Source organism: Palaemon carinicauda, chromosome 37 (genome assembly GCF_036898095.1).
Source record: "Palaemon carinicauda isolate YSFRI2023 chromosome 37, ASM3689809v2, whole genome shotgun sequence".
NCBI classification, from domain to species: domain Eukaryota; kingdom Metazoa; phylum Arthropoda; class Malacostraca; order Decapoda; family Palaemonidae; genus Palaemon; species Palaemon carinicauda.
This window is the reverse complement of record NC_090761.1, coordinates 74,719,664-74,728,192: the sequence shown is the minus strand read 5'-3', so window position 1 is coordinate 74,728,192 and position 8,529 is coordinate 74,719,664.

The window sequence follows — 8,529 nt, the reverse complement described above, 5'->3', positions numbered from 1 at the left end:
AGAAAACGGGTAACATGGGGGTAAACTACGTTATTCCATTAAATTACCTTCTAACGTTATTCCAATTAACTACCTTTTAACGCCAGAAAACTATTTTATAAGGTAAATTACGTTATTTCATAAAATTACTTTTTCAATGCCGTAGAAACGCAAGTTTTTGTGAAGAAAATTACGAATTTTCATTAAATTACTTATTCAATGACAGAAAACGGGTTTTGGGAAGATAAATTACGTTACTCCATGAAATTTTCTTTAAACTTATAGAAAACGAGTTTTGGAGGTAAATTGCGTTAATTAAATCACCTTAAAAAGGCAAAACACGGGTTTTTGGGGTAGATCGATTACGTTAATTCAGTAAACTACATATTTAACAGCATTCAAAATATTTTTTGGGGGGTATGAATAAATTCCATTGTGAAATTTTCAATATAAATTCTTATACCATTAAAAACTCCAATCAATTCTCTACTTAATCTGGTGCTATATTCATAAAAAAAAAAAAAAAAAAAAAACAGTTCACATAACTTTGTCTACAAACCTTGCTAAGTATAGTTTATATTTCTGCATATTCTTTTCATATGTCTTTTTGGGAATTACACAAGTAAACGAAACAAACTTCAATGAACTTTTTCATTTTATTCAGAATTACAAGTCATCCTTCAGTTTCAAGTTATTACAATACAGTTTAATTACATCTACACACACACTGCTGTTCCCCAAAAAGCAGATTGGAGACCCAAAGACTTTAGTCATCTTATGCCACAATACCATTTCGTGCAAGTGTCTAACACCATTTCAAGCAAGAGCTAGAATTGGAGGAACTGGAGACCATTTTCATAAGTGGGGTCTCATCCCATCTGCTGAGTACCAATGTGGGCATCCCATCCAGACAAAGGACCACGTACCCCGTGCGTGTGAACGGGCAAATCTGTACAGCTCTGGACCTCTATGAATGTAATCAGTCCGCTATGCAGTGGATACAATGTTATCGTGTTATGATGATGCAAGTCTTAGGCTACTTCCACACAAGGGACGCAAATGCACGATGGCCAGACACAGTTACCAATTTTGTGATCATAAGCGTAGGTGATGTTATAGAAGAGAAACCCACAGGCAAACCATCTAAGTGCCCGTTTCTGAGGCACTAGATGGGCGCCTGACTAGGGACTACATTGCCTGGCACACCACTTGCTGCACTCTGCCCATTGCCTCGAGTCATACGTTCGCCTGCCAGTGCCTACTGTCTTGAGAGTTTCGAGCAAATCAGAGTGCCTGGCTTGCCTTTTCCCCTCGAGTGGAAGGGGCTTTAAATAATCACACAAGCAAAGCTTCACCATAAACATGAACCACTGGGCCATTTCACCAGAATAGGTCTGCAAACAAATATGCTCACCAGAATAGGTCTGCAAACAAATATGCTCACCAGAATATGTCTGCAAACATATATGCTCACCAGAATAGGCCTAAAAATATTATGCTCAACAGCATAGGACTAAAAATAAATATTATGCTCAAAAGAGCAGGCCTAAAAATATATATTGTGCTCACAAGAGCAGTCCTACAAATATATAGTGTGTTCAGAAGAGCAGGCCTACAAATATAGTGCTGACACGAACACACTTACAAATATATATAGTGCTCACAAGACCAGGCCTAATTATATATACAGTACTGTATTGTGCTCACAAGAGCAGGCCTACAAACATAGTTTTCTCCAAATAGGCTTACAAATATATAGTTTGATTACCTAAATAGTCCTGAAAATATATAGTTTGCTCATCAGGATAGGACTAAAATATATACTAATGCTAGTAGAGGTTTTCAATTAAGGTCAACTTAATGAAAGTTTCAAGTATCCTAGAGATCACTAAAGAATGGCGACAAACAAATATCAAGGTTCAATATTGCTGGCTACACCATGGATAGATTTAGGACTCTATAAAACCTTCCCTTTTCATATTCTTATTAGTCAGTACTAGATTGCTACATTCTTCACCAACTAGCACTGATTTGGAATAAGATGCAGAAAGAGTACTATTCTCAATCCCTCCCTGATACTGTTTTTGGAGACTGAATTTTGGTCTATTGTCTTGCTTTAGATGGTGCAATTATACTAAATTTTAACACAGACTTAAATAGTGCTGTATAGGTTTGATATTATCAAGTGATAAATCAAAATGTATATTATTCAAAGTGCAATCAAATTCTTATTTCCATTCCAAAAACTTATGCATAACAGCCTCCTCTTGTTTTCAAAACTTTTAAGAAAGCACTAATGTTGTTGCCACTTATCAGAGTGGAAGAACTCTCCAACTGCTGGATGATTTAGATAGCCTCTCAAACTGACAGACTTCCAATACAAAAGAATCTTGAAATTACTGAACCCCTTGTAATAAAAAACCACTCTTGAACAAAGACTTTCGATGAAACAAAAAGCCCTCTTGAACAAAGAATTTATAGGTAGTAAGCACTCTAATAGAATTTATAGGTAGCAAAAATCACTCTTGAACAAAGAATTTATAGATAGAAAAAAGCACTCTTGAACAAAGAATTTATAGATAGCAAAACCCAATCTTGAACAAAGAATTTATAGATAGCAAAACCCAATCTTGAACAAAGAATTTATAGATAGCAAAAACCACTCTTACCAAAGAATTTATTGGTAACAAAAAGCACTCTTGAGTAAAGAATTTATTAGCAAAAAATACTCTTGAACAAAGACGTTATAGGCACAATAAAGTCCTCTTGAACACAGATTTCATAAGCAGTAAAAGGAACTTTTGAACAGACTTTATAGGCAGCAAAAGGCACTCTTCAACAAAGACTATGTTAGCAGGAAAAGATACTCTTCAACAAAGATCTTATAGGCAACAAAAAGCCCTCTTGAACAAAGAGTTTGTAGGCAGCCAAAAGGCACTCCTCAACAAAGACATCACAGACAGCAAAATATACTCTTCAACAAAGACTTTATAAGCAGCAAAATGCTCTCTTGAACAAAGACTTTAGAGGAAGAAAAATGTCCTCTTGAACAAAGATATTATAGGAAGAAAAATGTCCTCTTGAACAAAGATATTATAGGAAGCAAAATGCTCTTGAACAAAGACTTTATAGTTAGCAAAGAGCATTCTTAAACAAAGACTTTATGGGCACCAAAATTCACTGTTGAATAAAGGCTTTATAGGCCACAAAAGGTATTCTTTAGCAAAGACTTTATAGGCAGCAGGAGAAAAAGGCACTCAAAGACTTTATAGGAGAAAAATGGACTCTTGAACAAGGAAACTGTAAGTAGAAAGAGATGCTCTTGAACAAAGACACTGTAAGTAGAAAGAGATACTCTTGAACAAAGACACTGTAAGTAGAGAGAGATACTCTTGAACAAAGACACTGCAAGTAGAAAAAGATACTCTTCAACAAATACTTTATGGCACCAAAAGGCACTATTGGACAAAGACTCTACAGGCAGCAAAAGGCACTTCTAAACAGACTTTATAGGAAACAAAAGGCACTCTTGAACAAAGACTTTTTAAGCAGAAAAAGGCACTCTTCAACAAAGACTTTGCAAGCAGAAAAAGGTACTCTTCAACAGAGTTTATAACAACAAATTGCACTCTTGAACATAGACTTTATAGGGAGCAAAATGCACTCTTAAACAAAGACTTTACAGGAAACAAAAGGCACTCTTGAACAAAGACTATGTAAACAGAAAAGGGTACTCTTCAACAAAGACTTTATTGCATAAAAAGGCACTCTTGAATAAAGACTTAATAGGCAGGAAATGACACTCTTCAACAGACTTTATAGGCAGCAAGAACTTCTCTCAAATTGACAGACTTATCGAGAAAAAACTCTCAACTGAATACAGTATTTTTCTTGGCAAAACTCCTATATTATTAAAATGCCAATCTTGCTGGGCAGATTTTCCTTAGAACTGAATAATCTGGGTAAATACCCATCTTGAACTGACAACTTCTGGGATCCCAAAAAACTATTGAAGTGTTTCAGGGAAACAAGCACAAAAAGGAAAATCCCACGAACCAATAGACATTCTTTGTACGTAATGCATTCAATAAACTAAAATTCAACCTCAGGCTTTTCTTATACAGCAAAAAAGGGAAATACAGGGAAAGACTTGCTATGTGAGATTTTCTGATATAGAGGCTTTTTAGCTAAAGGTAATAACTCCAAAATTGACAATATCTACAGTACACAAAAACAGATTTTTTTTGTGGCTAAAAAGCAAGTTGTACTACACTTCCTGAATGCAAAGATGGCAAAAGACTTCATGAATACAAAAGTGTAGCAAAATATATTCATAGCTGTCTTTATATAAACTTAAAATTTCTTATCACAAATCTTAGAAGATATCCAATAATGTAGAAGTGATCACAAAACAAGAGAAATTTGTAAATCTAAATCTACTAAAGGACAATTCACCTCTCTAAAGCCAAAAGTATCATAATCAATAGACTTCCTAAACCAAAATCTAAACAGGAAGGGTACTTGTTTGGTTAGTGTGTCCTGGAGCCAAGAAAGACTACCAAAAACTACCAAAATTTAGTTCAAGAATATCATGAACTAATAGACTTCCTACACCAAAAATCAATCAGGATGAACACTTTTAGACATGCTAGTGTCTCTTCCAGACATGACATTTAATGAAAAGCAAAAATATTGAGCAATGAACGTTTTCTGAATCTCTAACCTCTAGGAAATGTCGTAATCATATAAAATGCAAAGCAAAGTTTATCACATGACTTCAAGGATGACAACTTCTAAATCTGTCATTTATAAATGCGAAAACATTGGAGAAAAACTCGATTCAACAACCACAAATATGTCTGTCTTTCAAACTCCATAAAACAAACTAAGTTTGAAGTTACAAGCTAATTTTCAATAAAAAGTAAAACTCCATAGCTAGGCATTATATTCTGAATAGCAAACTCCAGTTGCGAATTGACTTCTGTGTATTAATGTTAGGGATTAAATGTTGCATACCAAAATAGGCCCTGCAGATACTTCGGTTGACCTTGGTGTGGCACCCAAGACAGGGGAGGTTGGGCTGTGGCACCCAAGACAGGGGAGGTTGGGCTGTGGCACCCAAGACAGGGGAGGTTGGGCTGTGGCACCCAAGACAGGGGAGGTTGGGCTGTGGCACCCAAGACAGGGGAGGTTGGGCTGTGGCACCCAAGACAGGGGAGGTTGGGCTGTGGCACCCAAGACAGGGGAGGTTGGGCTGTGGCCCCCTAGCAGTACCAACCAATCTCCGCTGAGTCCCTCGTCAAGCTAGGAGGAACTAAGAGAAAAATAAATTCCCTTTTGCTTCTTGTTGGATGTCGGCTACCTCCAAAAATTGGGGAAGTGCCAAGGTAGATAGAGTGCCAAATTATTTTCTGACCAACAAACTTCACTGCCCCATACTTGATGGTTAAATGATATCACAAAACAACAGAAACGACAAGGTTGTCTTGCAGGGAGATTCTAATACTGTACTCACGTTGATAAAAACAAGGAACATACAAAATGAATGCTAATGGACTCTGACTACTTTCCCTACATGCTGATCCCAATCTTGTCATTATGAACACAATATTCCCGCTCAAGAGCTAGCTCTAAAACACAGGCAAAGCCACAGCAATGATATAGGCAAATCTCAAATCATACTGAACATATTTAACTGCAAGATCAATCTTCAAGGTCTAAATTCGACCTCAAACCTGGAAGCAAGTTGCTCTTAAACTGAACTGTAATGCAACAGAAAAACCATATGAGAAACACTTCTTCATGCCCAAATTGTCGATGGCATCTTTTCCTTGGCTTACATTCCTAAGGAAGATTCAAACGAGTGGGTAAAGCTCTGTGAAATTATATGAGATGCTATAAAAGCTACAAGTAGCTTCATTGAATGCTCTCATGCAACCTAGTTTTGGCACCATACACCAACTACTTGAACAACGTATAGCACATCTTATGTCTTTCAAAATCCTACTAATCTGCACGGGTTGTGGTGACCTATAAGAGGCGTCCCTGTCTTGTGATTTGCTGGATTGGGGTTCGAGTCCTGCTCAAGCTCGATAGTTTCTTAGAGTGTCTACAACCTCACCATCCTTGTGAGCAAGGAATTAGGGGTTTAAGGGAGCCTATAGGTCTACCTGCTGAGTGATCAGCAGCCATTGCTTGGTCCTCCCTGGTCCTAGCTTGGATAAAGAGGGGGCTTGGGTGCTAATCACAAGTATATATGGTCAGACTCTGGGGCATTAATCTGCTGGCCAGGGCAATGTCACTGTCCCTTGCCATGCATGACTGGCCTTTAAACAGGATCAAAGATGGGGCACCTTAGTTGAGAGGTGAAAATATAAGGCAAAAGAAATTCAAAGCTTTGTTGAAGAAAGCAACTCTCAAGATAATTTCAATAATTAAATCTATCTATAGATTTAATCAAGGTACAATCACTTCATTCACCAAAAACAGAGGCAAAATCATCCTAAGAGACAGAATGAGGCTCAAAACCGCTGGTCTGAACATTTCAGGGCTATACTGATCTATGAGCAACATGGTTAAGCATTCTGTTATTAATGCTCTTCCTAACTGAACACTTACTTCGGACCTCCGCATGCTTCCTGAATTGCACAAAGTTTTGAGAAAAGAAGTTACTGTCCTGACAGCATTCTAGGTTAGATTTCAAAACTTAGGGGCTCAATTCTAAAAGATCAACTGCACAAGATTATCTGTGCATATACCCAAGTCCTAGATAGACACCATTATTCCATTATATAGGAATAAAGGAAAGGGAGGCCACTGCAGCTGGGGTATTTACTTTCTATCTGCAACTGGTAAAATACTAGTAAGAGTTCTCATCTGGTGCAATGGGAAACCATATATCTGAAACTGTGCTTCAGATTTACACATGCAAACACTTTATTAACCTTACTGAGCCTCGTGAACTTCTTTGAAGAAATACTTGAAATGTATGAAGTTCCCAGCGAATTACTCAAATACTTCTTACTACAGTACTTCAACTCCTTCATTCCACCATGGGAACAAAAGTCTGTATCGATCACTTAGAATTCTTAGGCTTCCCTGTGGAAATGGGACCAAAGCACGATAACTTTCTAGCAACTCTACATTTTCAATTTGCTCCTCAATGAAGGTATTTTGACGTTGGAAAAATACATTTTTGGGTGAGATAGCCATGTTGTCCTGATGGAAGTTCCCTTCAGCTACTTCCTACTGTATAATATTTCTGCAAGTGATATTACAAGAGAATTACTGTCGGGCATCACGGGGTTCCACCCCCAGAACGATTATCTGTAGGTATCGTGTATAATCAAGGACGTATCCTAAGATAACTATAGATATCTGCACCCGGCTTGAGCCCAAAAAGGACTTTATTGTGAGAAATATGGTAGCCTGTTCAAGATCAAATGGTTACACGACATAAAAAAAAAAACCATCGGCCAATTGGTTCACCTAAATATGCTGACAACACTGCCATTTAGCTTCACATGCCTGAGTCAATGCAAATAACATTAAGGCACTAATTTTTAATATACCAGGCACATGGCTTACAGATTAAAGCAAGAAAAGCAGACGTCATAGCATAAACTAGACCAAATTAGAGGGTACCTCACTTCACTGATGATGATATGCTATTGTGTAATGTGATATTTTTCACATACAGTATGTTCATAACATTGTTTCATATTCTACCAAGATCAATGATGATGTGCTGGAGAAAATAGAAAGGCTTTACATAATTTTGGTAGTCTGTGAACCAGGGTTTTCCAGAACAAACACCTGAGATTGACAATTACAATCCAAGTGTATACAACAGTATGTATTCCTAGTCTCTCCTATGCCACAGAAGCTTAGACAGTATAATGACGCCATGTAGAACTGAAAACACTTTCATATATCCTATTTGCAGAAAATTAAGCGGTTCACCTGCAAAGATCACGTTAAACATGCTAGAAATTCTGGAATTATGAGGACCAGGATTTTCCAGAACAAGCACCTAAGATTGACAACTACAATTCAAGTATATAAAGTATTATGTATTCCTACTCTCTCCTATGCCACAGGAGCCTAAGAGTATATTGACACTCTCTAGAAGTAGAACACTTTCACATATTCTGTTTGCAGAAATTATGACTCACCTGGAAAATCAGATTCAACATACACACTAGAGATTTTGGAATGAACAGATTGATCATTTGATCCTTAGCGTAACTTATCAAAACCAACTTTGTTAGGACAATTAAAAATGCACCATCATGGCAGCCCAAAGAAGGATATGAAGAGCAGCCAGATCAGCCTTAAAGCGTTACAAAATTCCACCAAATGGCCCAGAAACTATAGTTAGAAACTGTATGGTACTGAGAATGACAGGTAACAAAGAGGAGATTTCCCTGGAGCAGAGTCACAAGTCTCACCTTAAAACTGCAGTGATGCCCCAGCCGAGTTTTCCTGCGGCCTCAAATCCTCATCTGATTTGTCCAACATGTGGCAAAGTAAGCAAGTCAAAAAATGGTC